The sequence below is a fragment of the Ambystoma mexicanum genome, chromosome 3p (genome assembly GCF_040938575.1).
Source record: "Ambystoma mexicanum isolate Mex_15411 chromosome 3p, UKY_AmexF1_1, whole genome shotgun sequence".
Taxonomy (NCBI): Eukaryota; Metazoa; Chordata; class Amphibia; order Caudata; family Ambystomatidae; genus Ambystoma; species Ambystoma mexicanum.
The window spans coordinates 125700965-125717635 of NC_090925.1; positions in this window are offsets into that span (position 1 = coordinate 125700965).

Consider the following 16671-nt stretch of genomic DNA (forward strand, 5'->3'; position numbering starts at 1 on the left):
TGTCCAAAGGATATGAGAGGCGAGACCGTATGTGCCAAGTTAGACAGTTGACGGGAAGGTCTCCTTCGCTCTCACCACCCAGAGAACCAACCTACTGGTAGGAGATCATCATGCAAAATTCCTCATGGACACTGCTGCCACTCTGAACATTATGCCTGTATCAGAATACCACAAAATGATGTCTCTGCCACAACTAAATCCATCTGACCTGACGGTTTTCCAGTAAGCAGCGAGAGGGCTGGTACAAAATCATGGGAAGTTCTCCACAACATTATGATACAAAGAGAAGTGCACCCAAGCTGAGTTTTCCATGCTTCAAGGAGAGGTTCCCGGGAGAAGCTACTTGGTCGCCCCACAGCCATTGAGATGGAGATTACGGTGGTAACATACAATATGCAGTCCAGGTTCTCAGCCAGACAACTGTTTCTGAACCTATTTAAAGGCATTGGGGGCCTGAAAGGAAGTCCTGTAACGCTCCACATCGACAAATCAGTACCACCGGTCGCTCAACATCCGAGGAGGATTCCAGTGCTCCTGCAACTACTGGTGAAAGAAGAAATACAATGTCTTTTGAGTGAAGGCATAATAGAACTGGCTGATGACCCCGCTCCATGGGTGTCTCCCATAGTAGCTGTTCGCAAGAGAGGATCCACCAATAAGATGAGCGTATGTGTTAACATGCACTAGGCAAATAAGGCAATCGGACGCGAGAGGCATCCTGGAATGCATCTGGATGATATGATCAGCCTACTAAATGGAGCAAAGGTGTTTTTAAAACTTAATCTGAACAAAGGATATCAGATTGTGATAGATGAACAATCCAGGTATATCACCACTTTTGCCATGCCGAATGGACTCTTCAGATATAAGAGACTTAGCTTCAGCATCTGCTCCGCTGCCGAGAAATTTCGGGAGAGTGATTCGCCATGTGAAAAACTGCTTCAAGTATATCAATGACATCTTGATATTTGGGGCCATGCTGGCACAGCATGATCACACCCTGCGTCAAGTGAGCATGGCATTGGTGGATGATGGGCTCACACTCAACAACGACAAATGCATCTTCCACAAGTCGCATTACAAGTTCAATTGACATATAGGCCCTCATTACAAGTCAGGCGGTGGACCATGGTGCTATTAGCACCATGGTCCATGCTGGATTCCACCATGGTGGATGGCGGAATTACCGCCCCATTCCAAGGTGAGTGGGGCGGTAATTCCCCATTAACCATTTGCCCTTCCTCATTCCCATTTTTGCCCCATAGGGCATAATGGGGATGGGGAAGGCGCTAATTATGGCACCGTAAATTACGGTGCTGTAATTAGCACCAAGGTCGCTTAGCGCCTTGGACTTTAACGCCTGCAAAAAGCAGGCGTTAAAGTGTGAATCAGGCGTTAAGGGTTAACGGCGCCGACGGCACCGTTAAACCCTTAACGCCTGAGTTGTAACGAGGGCCATATTCTTATAAGAGGGCATGAGCCCGGATCCGAGCAAGATGTCAGTGAAGTCAGATAATTCCTGGGAATGGCCAGATACTGTGGTCGACACCGCAGAGGCTTCGCAACTACCAGTGAGCCCCTCAGAGATGGTCACAACACTGCAAGGATGTGTTCGCACAGATCTAAAATGACATTGCATAAGCGGAACACATGGCCAATTTTAATCTGAATCTGTGCACAGAATTCACCATCAATGCCAGCCCAGCAATTCTGGCACAACATCAGCCGGGACGGGAATCTCTCCGGACTGTTGTAGCCTACACCAGCAAGAGCCTCTCCGAGGTGGAAACCAGACACTCACAACCGGAAAAAGAAGGCCTTGCTGTCGTCTGGGCATGCAAACACTTCCGAATGTTTCTCCTGTGCAAACCATCCGAGATCACATGAAGCGAGATGTCGCACTGGTCCGATCTGGGTGATGGAGAGATCTGTACAGCACCAGTGAAGTACGAGAAACCCATCTCACTGTGGAAATGAGTGCATTCAAGAATGTGAGAGAAGAACTGTCAATATCAGCAGATGGACTTGTCATGACAGGACATTGAATAGTAATTCCCACAGACGTACGACAAGCAGTCATTGATCTAGCACATGAAGGTCACTGTGGAATGGTGGCCCCTGGAAAGACAAATTAGAGACACCATGTGGTTCCGTGGCTGGGTCAAGTGGTAGAGCGCACCATCAGCACATGCCGCTTATGCCAGAGTACCTCCAGACCAAATAGACCGGAGCCTTTGGTGATTTCAGACATGCCTGAACAATCCTGGACCCACCTCGCAATTTATTTCTTCAGCATCTTCGAAGAAAATGAGTATTGTCTGGTCATTATGGATGAGTTTTCTTGGTTTCCTCTGGCCAGCACCGTCATATCAGTACCAGACAACATTTTCTCTGCCTGGGGCATTCCAGAAGTCCTACAGTCAGATAATGGTCCACCTTTCAACAGTCTGGAGTTTTCAAAGTTCATTGAGTACATGGAAATCCATCACAGAAGAATGACTCTTCTATGGCCAGAGGCCAATGCCATGGTGGAACGATTCATGGTTAGTTTGAAAAGAGTTCTCCATCAAAATGTACTAAGACAAATGTTGCTCAATCAGGTTGTGTGCAACATGCTCAGGGACTATAAAAACTCGATGTATGTCACAGCAGGGAATTGTCCCTAAGAACTGCTTTTTGGTTGGAAAACAAGGACCAGACTGCCTCATTTCGCGGATGAAGTGAGCGACCACGTGAAGCAGACGAGAGATGTAGAAGCCCCACAGAAAACAAGAGATAAAGGTGTACGCTGATAACAGACGGTGAGCAGAAAGCTCTGATCTGCAAATAGGAGACCGGGTGTTTGTATGCAGATGACAAGATAGAAAGACAGATTCAAAATTCGATCCAGAACACCTGACGATATTGCATGTGAATGGAACAATGATTCACATTGAATTCACATTCACGCCTGGGCGTCCTAAGCGAAGTGCAGGCGAAGAAAAGGGAAATTCCTGTTTGGACCTGTTCGGACCTGGAGGACCCAGGGCCTGACCCCCTGCTCAGACAGCAGGTAAGCATGCACCAATATGTGTTACCCCCTCTGTCCCTACAGGCCATTCCCACCCCCTCTGGTCCCCCTGTGATGTCCCCTTGTGCCCCCCCTTTCTCGCACACAGGTGTTGCCTGTTTTGCTTGATTATTCTACCCTGCTCCCCCTCAACCTCCTCCAGCCTACTTCTGCAGGAGTCTGTCCTGATGCATTCTGGTTTCACAATCACCGTTTTGTGGCCAATGCTGGATTTGACTTTTATGGACTTCATTCACAGTGCGTCACTCTTAACTCTCATGCTGGACTTCCTTTGCATCTTGTACTCATGGTGGCCCTGAATCATGCTGTTCCCATCTTCATCTTGTATCCTGGCTTGCAACATTATGCATTACTACTGACTTCTGCAATTGTTTTCACTCTCGCCTCTTGCTCACTCTTTTTGACTGCTTACTCTCTCTTCTCTCCTCCTTTCCCTTCTCCCTTTTCCTATCTCCTCCCCTTACTTTCTTTTATGCACTTACTCTATCAGAATTGTCCCTGGACCTAATATGATAGCAACCTCGTCTGTTTCCTCCACCCTCCCATTTCAGTTTTTTTCCTCCGCACACCCCTCCAGCAGTATCTGAAATGTTGTCAGGCCTAGTATGATAGTCGCTTGTTTTGTTCCTCCCCTCCCTTTCTGCACCCCTCTCCGTCACCTTTTGTTTTTCTCCGGCTCTGCCAGAAATGTCGTCAGGCCTAGTACGGTAGTCGCCTGTCTGTTTCCATTTCCTTCCCACTCTCCCCCTCCCTTCCTTATCTATGTCTTAGCTCTTGCACTATCTGAAATATTGTCAGGCCGAGTACGATAGTTAATTTCACATCCTTACTGTTCATGGTCTGTAAGAATGTCATTGTATTTTCCCTTGTTCCCTCCCTTGAAGCGCTTTGAAACACATTGTGTATAGGCGCTATATAAATAAACTATCATATCATATCATATTACTGCTCGCTCCACCAGGAGAGTGGTTACTCGGACTGTCTCTCACTTCAAACTATACAAAGAAGAAGGTTGAGAAGATCACAGGGAAGGAAGGAGCTGTGAAGGGCTCATCTTCTCCCTCTCTCTGAAAGAGAGAGGGAGAAGATGAGCCAAGAGACCAGCAGGAAGAACATCGGACCAGGTCCACCAGGTGTATTCGAAGGCCTGTACGCCTCATTAAAGAGATGTGAGGACATAAAAACTGTGCGTGACTTTTTGCTTGCCCGAAGGGGGGAGATGTTGTGTCCCGGCAAGGACACAGTTAACAGAGTGTCTGAGCTCCGTCACAAGAGGCGCCAGCTAATAGGGATACATGCAGCTTGCACATGCATGTTAGAGCATCCCACGCTCAGACAGGTGCCAGCACAGAGAATAAAGAATGGTTATAACGTTCTCTGGCTCCGTGTGATCATCCCCTGTGCACTGGAGTTAACCCTTCATGCCATTTCTCACATGGTCTGCGTTCTGAATAAGTAAAGGCGATCTACAAGCTTCCGGTGTGTGTTTTCCCAGTACACTAGAGTGCTAGATCCGCTTCTGGATGGAAATGCGGTGCGCCATGTTGGAAGGCAAAATGGCACCCGTTACCCAAGGTTTCAGCTTCCAGGGGGACCACAGGGACCAAGGTCGATAAAGCATGACAAGGAGTGAGACAGATGGGAGTACGTGAAAGAGAGGAAGGACAATGAGGTACAGAAAAAAAAATGACTGGGATATTAGAATAGAAGACTTGGAGTGAAGAGCAAGGTGGGTGTAACAGTGTCAATACTATCAGGAGGGAGAAAGGGAGAATGATTGGTTAGAGAGGGCAATTGGGTCACAACAACTGAAGAAGAAGTGTGTAGAGATTAGGCAAGTTTCAGAGAACTAAGTCACTCCAGAGGAGATTGCAGCGGAAGGTAGAGGTACCAGGTGGCGTCACTCTACCAGGAAGAAGGTAAGACTGCTTGGGGTGGTAAGAGTGGGGAAACATGGAAAGGAACATTGAGCAGAGAGGTGGGTGGATGGGATTAGGTCACGCCTCTCTGCAATTCTCCACCCTAGCACACCCTAGCCCCTTGTGAGCACCAAACTAGTACATAGCATGGCAAAGAACACCTAGTGTTCTGACAGAGGAAAACCCAGAGGAGACACCCTAAAGGGCAGCACTCGGGGGTAGCTCATAAACACCTGAAAAGGAGAAAGAGAGTTTTGGGGGGAATCCATTAACATGGCCGGGACAGCAATTAATGAAGTACACATAGCAGGAATCAGCACGGGTTGTAATGATATGGCTGCTCTAATGAATGATTCAGGTCAGAGACATGTAGATGCATTACACATTATTCTACCTCTGGCAGAGTTAGTGGCAACTGCATTTCACTAAGAGGCAAACCTGGAGGCTTGGTATTAACAGGTGCTTGAGGCTTGGGAGGAGTTGAATAATAGAATACATTGCCTGATCACGTAGAGCGTGGAATTTAATAACATTTTTAAAACAATAAGGAGCTTAAGGGCAGGAACACTGCTCACTGTCTATTGGTTGAATGGTCCTCAGACTTGGGGTGAAAGAGTGTTTTTGTGCCTCTTTGTTCCATTTAAAAATGATTAAAATAGGAGGATGTTAGGAGAAGAAGAAATTAGGGGAGAGTATAAGAGTAGTGGTCGACACATGCATGTGCAGAAAGATATACGTTTAGCGTAATGGACAGGTGTAATACTAGGTTAGGGACATGGCTCAGTCAATGCTTGTGCTAACACTGACTACTCATGTGTTACTTTCCCTATACTATAGAGAGCGGCGCCAGGGCTCCGTGCAACCCGCGCCATCTTGTTGTCCGTGATAATAGGCCTATCTCTGAGGCTCATGCAGAATGTGTTGGTAGAGAATGGACACAGTGAGTAGTTAAGTATAGTTTGTTAAGTTGAATTACATGGAAACACCATATCTATAACCACCAACTCCATGACCTCCCTTCAAATGTCTTCCCTCAAACTTCTCTCGATTCCAGGGTCTGTAACCCATGGTGGGTCAATCTACACAAAAACACAGTTCTCATCACCTTCCGGCAGCTGTAGCCTACCATGAGACGTGCGCATGGAACCAAGAGATCTTGGACTTGGGGCTTCTAAAACGAGTAGCACAGAAGACCTTGGACACACAGAACCTACAGTTTAGCAGAGGGACACTAAGCAGCCGCAGTCTGTCCTCATGAAGGTGCCTGTTATTTCTGTGTGGTTATTGGCAGAGCACAGGGCGGATTGAAGCAGCAGACCATGCTATGTTTTCTTTGTACAGTTAGGTGTTGCTGGGAGAAACGAGACAGGGCATAGTAGCCCTTTGTACAGAATCCTGCTCCTTGGGACAGTGCCCCCTAATAAAGTTACTTATCTTTATCGTTGAAGCCAGTCGTGCATTGGAGAAAGGCAGCCAAGAACCATACTGGTGTATGATCTAAGCATTGACACATTTTAACATACATATTTAGTGAAGTAAAAATGATGTCAGTTTTCAAGAAAATATAATTGTTTGAGAAAGAAAACTCATTTAGTCAGCTGATGGAACACAAATTAGTACTCAGCCGGGGCGATGGGGGTGAGGTTGGCACCCTCCCAGCCAGTGAGGTTGCTCGGCATAGAACATTACCACATAGTAATCCCCCCGCTCCGAGCCTCCTAACGGCTGGAGGCCACCATCTTCTCCGCCGGGGATCAAGGTAAGTTGTCCCCTGCCTCCGCCGGCCTCTTCTCATCCACAGATTTCCACAGATTTCCCTTCCCTCCACCCTCCCCCTGACTTACCTTCTTTTTGGTCCTTTTCGGGAGCGGGTGCACCAGGAACACTTCTGGCCCTAGAGCATACGCTTCCGAACTGCGACATGCCACCATGGAAAGAGAGAAGGGACTATCTAGTAGCACCCGTCAAAGGGGGGGGGTAGCCTGCCAGTCAATGAGGAGGCTCGGGATGGGGGCATTACGGCTGGAGGCTGCCATCTTCCCTCCGGGGGAACAAGGTAAGTGGTCACTTCTCTCTCCCCGCCCCTCCTCCCCATCCACAGATTTCGCTTCCCATCCCCCAACTTACCTTCTTTTTGGTCCTTTTTGGGAGCGGACACGCCGGGAACACTTCTGTCCCCGGCATGTCCGCTCCCGAACTGCGACATGTCACCATGAACGAGAGATGGGACTACATGTAGTCCCTTCTCCCATTCCATCGTGGCCATTTCTTTTGCTTACTTTTTTTTGCTAATTTTTTAATGGCTGCCATGGAATGGGAGAAGGGACAAGTCCCTTCTCCCATTCCATGGCAGCCATCTTCTTTGTTTACTATGGTTGCCTTGGAAAAGGAGAACGGACTCCGATCCCCAATCCGTGGCTGCAATTCAGAAAATAAAATCTGGTTGTGAAACGCTGGAGCATCTCGCAACCAAAAAAGACACCATTAGTACACCAATCTAACGGGCTGGGTTACTAATAGCATTAAGACCCTCGCCAGGTGGGAATTACAGAGTCAGGTAATGCCCCCCCCCCTCTGGGCTTATTGCTTAGAACGTTAGCCTTTTAATGGCTTTGTTTAACTTTGAAGCACAGCAACACAACTGTTCTCGCATTTGAGAGTGGTCTACGTGCAACCATTTTATTCTCTGCATTACATCTATGTTTTTATAATTTGCTAATGGATATCAGAATACACTTTATTCTGTACATTCATGTGTTTACACTTTGTGAATGGAGGCCAGTGTGGACTTAATTTTGTGCATTACATCTATGTTTTTACACTTTGCTAATGGACATCAGTGTGGACTGAATTCTGTGCATTACATGGGTGTATTTACACTTTGCTAATTGTGCTCAGTGTGGACAATATTCTGTGCGTTGCATCTATGTGTTTAAACGTTGCCAATGGCGGTCAGTGTGGTCTGTATTCTGTGCATTACATCTGTATTCTTTTACTTTTCTAATGGATGTCAGTATGGACTTTATTCTGTGTAAAGGGGGAGGTGTTGAGGTTTTCCACTTTTCTTTCAAGACACAGATATGCCACTACTGTGATTATTTTGTGATTGTCTCACTGGAAAGTGCTTCCAGGTTTGTCAGGAACAAATGTGGCAAATAAATTGTTTGTGAGAGTGTGGAAATTGCAGAAAAGCCCTTGGCTGATGACTTTATCCCTGGCATGCAGCTGTTACCAAAACTAGAGAAAATACCCAATGAACGTGGAGTATTATCCCTCCCTTACAGCATCTAGGAACCATGTAATGAACTCTACCGGTGAAACTGTTGAAGGGCCACTTTCAGTGAGCCTTGTCAATGTCGTTTCTTTACCGAGTCTGCCAGAAATCTATTACGGTGCTGTCCCTTTAATTCTGCATCTTTTCAATCTCATCTCATGGTATTCTCATGGCGTGTGCCTGTCATGTTTCTCCCGGTGGTGGAGGCGTGAAAATAGAAGTATTCTAGCTATGTTTCTACACTTGGCTAATGGAGGTCAATGTGAACTTTATTCTGTGCATTATGTCTATGTTTTGCAATATGTCTCTGTGCGTCTAGATGCCTGTGGGCTTCGGGGCAGAACAAATAAATAAAAATAAACACATCACAGTATGATCTGGTTGCTGTATTTTGCAATTGTGTATTTACTCTAGTTAGCAGGACTTTGTACTATGCACAATGTAACTTTAGTGTTTACCTGAAAAGGAAGGGAGGAAATAATGTTGTCTCTTTAAATTGTGTCCAATAAAATATGTGTTTAAAAAAAAGATTTGTCCAATAAGAAAAACACAGAGCAGATGTCAATCCTTTGGGATTCTTCAGAACCCACGATGAGTTGGGAGAACGTCTGCTTTGAGCGCATCATGATGTTAAATGCTTTGTCTTCACAAGTGAAACAACAGATTTACATGTTCAGGGGAAAAAACATTCATATAGACATAACAAGCCTGTCAAACTAGTTTGCACTTAACAATGTGTTGGAATGACAATATTGTCCTGTTGAATGCTTCTGTTGTATTGAAAAGGGGTTTCCTTTAGATAAAATGCTACAGCACCTCCGGCTGCACATCACTTTAATGATGGATAAAGTGTGATCCGTCACCCAGAAACTGGCTCACCTCCCTCATGTGAATGCCTCAGGATGCCAAAGAGAGTATGTCACCTTTAAAATGTCTCAATTATTCAATTAAATTCAGTGCTACGACACAATCAGGCCAAATAATGTCTGTGGTTGTTGAACGCCTTTGATTGGCGACTGTTTTAGACTGGAAATGCTACTATTTATAGTGACCCTGAGGTTTTGCCTGCAACATGTAACGGTAGAAAGATAGTATTCCATTAGAGAAAGCCGCATTCCCATTTTCTTATTTAATTCATGAGTGAGAGTCACTGCTAAAAAGCTGCCGGAGGTCTGATCACGAGACTCGCACACTGCAAAAAGTCCTTGGGATTCCACGTTGAAGCCAATTCATCCTAACAGGATTTTGTCAGCAGCAACTCAAAGAAAGCCTTGTTCTAAGGTAGCGTCCTCAAAACACCAAGTAATATCTAGCACTCTCAACCTTTTTCCCTACTGTGCAGGCCATGGTACTCTCCCATGTAATCTCCCCTAAAGATGGTAAACTTGCAGAAGGTAAGAAAGCAAGCACCCTGTCCCATGTCCAGCACCCTGCCCTCACCCCCAAGTGTGTGGAACATGCATCCAGCACCCTGTCCTCACCCCCAGGTGTGTGGAACATGCATCCAGCACCCTGTCCTCACCCCCAGGTGTGTGGAACATGCATCCAGCTCCCTGCCCTCACCCCCAGGTGTGTGGAACATGCATCCAGCACCCTGTCCTCACTCCCAGGTGTGTGGAACATGCATCCAGCACCCTGCCCTCACCCCCAAGTGTGTGGAACATGCATCCAGCACCCTGCCCTCACCCCCAGGTGTGTGGAACATGCATCCAGCACCCTGCCCTCACCCCCAGGTGTGTGGAACATGCATCCAGCACCCTGTCCTCACCCCCAGGTGTGTGGAACATGCATCCAGCACCCTGTCCTCACCCCCAGGTGTGTGGAACATGCATCCAGCACCCTGCCCTCACCCCCAGGTGTGTGGAACATGCATCCAGCACCCTGTCCTCACCCCCAGGTGTGTGGAACATGCATCCAGCACCCTGTCCTCACCCCAGGTGTGTGGAACATGCATCCAGTACAGCTAAAGCACTCCTCATTTCACCAAACATTCACAGAATGCATGAAATCCAATCTTCCCTCTTATCTCATCTAGAAAGTTGGGCGAGTTTGGCATTGCGGCAAAGCAAATATACCTCCATATTTAGAAAATTAGGAAAAGACAGGGCAAAATCTATGCATGCTGCGTACTCCAATTTGGAGTGTGGCTTTAACATGATGTCTACATGCATCCAGCAGGAGCACAGTTTGAACAAGGAGATACAAGTACTAAAAATGAAGCATAGATGATATGGTAGGTCAGAACAAAGAGGTGGACAAAGTGGTGGCATTCTTACCAATTCATCTATTGAAAAAATGCATTGAAGGCCCTTCTATTGCTAACAAAAGGGGGAGTTCCCTACCTAACATACATCTAACTATGGTGCTCCTCATCAGTGATGTAGTCCAAATCAAACAGTCCGTTCTCCTTCCAAAAACTGACCTGCGCTGACCCTACCACTAATCAGAAAAAGTGTTCCTCTAACCAACCAAAAATGCTTCCAGGAGAATGACTCCCTTCTCCTGGACAGGCTTCCTCAGTCTTCCTAGTCTATCTTGAGATAGTTCCTTATGACGTGATTAATCAGTTCCTTTAATTCCTCAGGGGGACTCTTCCACCTTCTCTGTCTTGCTTTATTTACAGTTTCTTGTCTACCCATTCCTTAGCATCAAAATATCTCTCACTTTGTTCACAGTCTCTCCTTCCACTTGGACCAGTATCCAGGTCCCTTTGACCACTTCTTTCTCTCCTCCATTGACTATTGCCTATGTAATACACTTGTATTGCTCTCACATTAATTCTGTCATTGTCTATAGCACCTTAACCTAACTGAACGCCGCCGCCCACACCCTGGAGTTGCACTGCATTTTAGTCATTGTACTAAACCTCTTGCACTTGTGCTTAGCAGTGCTTAGCTCAATTGTGTCCTGCCTAGTCTAGATATGCCCTGCAACTGCATTTATCACACCTGTGATTAACATTGTCTAGCTTAAATATGCCCTGCACACAAAACTGCATTCAGTATATCTGTGACTAGTATTGACTACCTTTGCACCTTGCTAGTGACCTATGCCTCTGTGTCCCGATTGTTAAAATCGAATTTAGGTGACCCACTGCCTTTGTACCCGGCTAGTGACCTATGCTTTTGTGCCGTGATTGCTAAAAATAGAATTTAGGTGACCCTTTGCCTATGCACTCTGCCAGTGACCTATGCTCTTGTGCCTGATTGCTAAAAATCTAATTTAGGTGACCCATTGCCTATGCACCCTGCTAGTGACCTATGCTTTTGTGCCTTGATTGCTGAAAATCGAATTTAGGTGACCCATTGCCTATGCACCCTGCCAGTGACCTATGTTCTTGTGCCCTGATTGTTAAAATCGAATTTAGGTGACGCATTGCCTTGCACCCTGCTAGTGACATATGCTCTTGTGCCTGATTGCCAAAAATCTAATTTAGGTGACCCTTTGCATATGCACCCTGCCAGTGACCTATGCTCTTGTGCCAGATTGCTAAAAATCTAATTTAGGTGACCCATTGCCTATGCACCCTGCTAGTGACCTATGCTTGTGTGCCTTGATTGTTAAAATCGAATTTAGGTGACCCATTGCCTATGCACCCTGCCAGTGACCTATGTTCTTGTGCCCTGATTGTTAAAATCGAATTTAGGTGACCCATTGCCTTGCACCCTGCTAGTGACATATGCTCTTGTGCCTGATTGCCAAAAATCTAATTTAGGTGACCCTTTGCATATGCACCCTGCCAGTGACCTATGCTCTTGTGCCTGATTGCTAAAAATCTAATTTAGGTGACCCATTGCCTATGCACCCTGCTAGTGACCTATGCTTGTGTGCCTTGATTGTTAAAATCGAATTTAGATGACCCATTACCTTGCACCCTGCTAGTGACCTATGCTCTTGTGCCTGATTGCTAAAAATCTAATTTAGGTGACCCATTGCCTATGCACCCTGCCAGTGACCTATACCTTTGTGCCTTGATTGCTAAAAATCGAATTTAGGTGACCCATTGCCTACGCACTCTGCTAGTGACTTATGCTTTTGTGCCTTGATTGCTAAAAATTGAATTTAGGTGACCCATTGCCTACGCACCCTGCCAGTGACCTATGCTCTTGTACCTTGATTGCTAAAAATTGAACTTAGGTGACCCATTGCCTATGCACCCTGCTAGTGACCCATGTTTTTGTGTCCCGATTGTTAAAATCGAATCTAGATGACCCTTTGCCTTTGCACCGTACTAGTGACCTATGCTTTTGTGCCTTGATTGCTAAAAATTGAACTTAGGTGACCCATTGCCTTTGCACTATGATAGTGACCTTTTCTTTCGTGCCTTGATTGCTCAAATCGACTTTAGGTGACCCATTAGACTAGACCTACGCTACCAGACAACAACTACACTGCACTAGTCTATCTTGCCCAACATTACAATGTATCTCCATGCTCTTTATACAGTGTTACTGAGATCAATACTGCACATCTTGAACAGCCAATACCTAATCATGCTACCCAACTCACCAGCACTTGAGCCCGCACATAACCCATACATATTAACTGAAATGAACTCCACACCTTGCCCTGTTCTCACGAGGACCTTAGACTACGTGCCAGGCTCGCAAGACTCTATGACCCCCTATCTAAACCAGCCCACAACAAGGTGACCAGGAATCCATCCCTACACCCTCTTCAACTGAACAGTAGACTCCACCGTGAGCCCATCCGTGACCAGAAAAGTATGCACGAATCTGTGCCACCACCCCTAAACCCAGTAGATCTCGGGACCAAGGGTGCACTAATAAATGCCCGCTCCATGGTAGCCCATGCATCAGGCATTGCTGACCTGCTACACAATGAAGACCTGGACTTCTTAGCAGTCACCGAATCTTGGCTTCACCCCACGGCAGGCCCTGCAATTATGCTAGCAGTTCCAGATGACTACACGGTATTAAGACTTGATCGTACCACTTCTAGAGGTGGAGGTCTTGCCATCATAGCCAAAACTAAATTTACTATCACAATTGAATCACCCACCAATGTTAGCTCCTGTGAATCTCTAACAGCCAAGTTAACTCTATCTAGTACTCAATCCATCTCCATTCACCTTATCTACTGACCACCGGGCCCCCTAGGATCATTCGAAAAAGACCTCACAGACATCTTATCAAACAATCTTAAAAACTCCTCACAACGCATCCTACTAGGAGACTTTAACCTCGGTTTTAGCGACCCCGCAGACGCCAATGCCAGTACAATCAACAACACCCTAGAGGAACTAGGGTTTACCCATATCAAAGGGAGAACTCTGGACTGGCTAGCTGTGCACAACTGCCCAGTCCTGGTCTCTGCCATACTCCCGCAGCCCTGGACAGACCACTACTTGATCTTGTTTACCCTAGAGGCAACCCCAGCACAAGCTAACAGCATAGCTCCAGCTGTCCAATCCCGAAATAAAAAAAACATCACCCCGACAATCTGATCCCGCTTATCACACCATCGTTAAATGCCATCCCGGATCACACTGATCCATTCACGATGGTGGACATCTATAATAAAATCATGCTCTCATCCCTTGACGCCATAGCCCCTTTGAAGCTAAAAAAGAGCAAGCCCCGGAAACACATTAACTCCTGGTTTTCGCCTCATCTCAAAGCCCTCAGACAGGAAAAGCGACGCTGTGAAAAAATATGGCGAGCTTCCCCCTCAGAAAATAACAAAAAAAACTTGAGTAGTCTAGCCTCCCAATATAAAAAAGAAATTATACTGGCCAAACAAACGTCATATAGCACGCGAATCTCACAAGCTAAATCTAACACTAGAGAGCTTTTCACAATACTTAAAGAGGTTGAATCCCCAATCCAAGTACCCGATTCATGTATCAAAGATAAAAACTGGTGCACGGGCATTCAAAATGCCCTAGCAAAGAAAATCTCCTCCCTTAAGACCAAGATAAGCATTAAAAAAGAATCTCTGCTCTCCTCCACCAAGCAGAGTACCGTCTCCCTTAAAAAGGTTCACCTGACTCAATCCTCCCCCCCGCGCACAACCCCTCCTTTAACTTCCACAAAGTATCCACCAAAGAGGTAGAAAATACCATTCTCACCCTCAAACCCTCAAACTGCCAAGGAGACCTATGCCCCGCTCAACTGATTACGGATGCTGCCCGTGATCTCGCACCATTTATTACCAAACTAATAAATGCGTCTTTCACATCAGGCACCGTACCTAATAATTTAAAACAGTCCTGGGTCCTCCCTCTGCTTAAAAAACCGAATTTAGACCCTTCCACCCCAACTAACTACCGCCCTATCACCACAGTACCGTTCCTTCTTAAAATCATCAACAAAATAGCATACCAACAGATCCAACACTACCTTGAGCACTTCCATCTCCTAGGCGTCCGACAATCGGGCTTCAGGCCACAGCACGGAACCGAAACCGCACTCATAGATCTCAAGGCACAGATAGACGAGTTGAGAGACCAGGGGAAGACAGTATTATTGCTTCTCCTTGATCTCTCTGCGGCCTTCGATCTGGTCGACCATGAGATCTTGTGCAACCACCTACAAATAGCTGCCCACTTCTCTCAAGAAGCAACCAACTGGATCCAATCCTTCCTTAATAACCGTACGATGAGAGTCTTCTCATTATCAGCAGCAGCCGACCCTACCCCTATCACGTGTGGCGTGCCTCAAGGATCTTGCATCTCCCCTACACTTTATAACATTTTCACGAAGCCCCTTTTTGATGATGTAGACGATCTGGGTATCACCTACACTAATTACGCCGATGATAACCAGATCCTCATCCCTTTGTCGGGGGATTATGACAAGGATTTGTTCTTCGTTAATAAAGTGTACCTCATCATCCAGGCATGGATGGCCTCACACGGTCTATGCCTGAATGATGACAAGACAGAACTTCTCATTCTAGGCTCTACACACTACCTCAACAAACTGGGCCACAAATACTCATCGCTCATAATTGACGATAACAAAATCAAGGTAGCTAAGGAGGTCAAAACACTCGGCTTCTATCTAGATTCCACCCTTACCTTCAATAAACAAGTGAATGCAATGGCCTCCGCCACTTCCTACACTTGCAAACTTATCAGGGCAGCCAAACCCTTTCTCTCCCCCACAAACTGTACCACCTTGGCCAGGGCGCTGATCCTGTCCAAGTTGGACTATTGCAATGCCTTATATGTAGGCTGCAACAAATATATCTCTAACAAAATCCAAATCCTCCAAAATAATGCCCTTAGAGCGGCCCTCAGTATCCCGAAGAAAGCCCATATTTCAGATTCCAGAAGATCTGTCAATTGGCTATCCACCAAGGACAAGATATTCCTTAAATCAGTGTCTCTGATTCATAAATGCCTCCACCAAGCAGCCCCCCAATACCTCATCGCCTGATTTACTAGACCTACCCTCTCCCGCCCCTCGAGAACGGCCAATTCCAACCTTCTTCTGGTGCCCAGGCTCAAACGTACTGCATCTGGAGGCAACAGCTTTCCAGTAAAATCAGCGCAATTCTGGAACTCCCTCCCTCCTACTTGCAGGGAGGACCTACCCTACCACCAGTTCAGAGCCAGGACTGTCCACTGGCTCAAATCTCTCGACTCATAACGACTCTCAGATACCCAGATGCACCACTACCATGTGGCTCCTCATTGAATGTAAATATGTTTATAGTATTGCCTTTAGTGTACATGTTCTACCCTTCCTATTTGGCGTGATACGTCCGGCACTGTAATCCTAGCTGGACCTCACCCCACTGTATGTAACTAAGCTTTGCAACCCTCTTGCTGCCTTTGCGCCTGGCTACCCTTGGGTTAGGTGCGCATTACAAATAAATAAATACTAAATACTAAATACTTCTAAGCACTTCCACTTATTGAGACCAACATGAATATTCATCTGCCCCTCTTTACTTGCTTTATGGTATTCCCAACCACTGAGATGGGTACAATAAGTCTCTTAGTATTCTTTACTATCTTTGTGGGTTTCACAAATACTGGGACGAGTATGATTAGTCCTTTAGTATTTTGTATTTGCTTTATTATGCATTACCACTGACTTCTGCAATTGTTTTCACTCCCCCCTCTTGCTCACTCTTTTTGACTGCTTACTCTCTCTTCTCTCCTCCTTTCCCTTCTCCCTTTTCCCATCTCCTCTCCTTACTTTCTTCTATGCACTTACTCTATCAGAATTGTCCCTGGACCTGCTTTCACAATTACTGGGACGAGTGCGAGGAGTCCATTAGTATTCTTGATTTTCTTTTCTGGCTTCAGTATCAATGGGATGAATGTGAAGTGTTATGTAGTGTTCTTGATTAGTTTTACTATCTTTATAATTACTGGGATGAGGATGATGAGGCCCATAGCATTCTTTATTCACGTTACTGCTTAATTCCTGCCC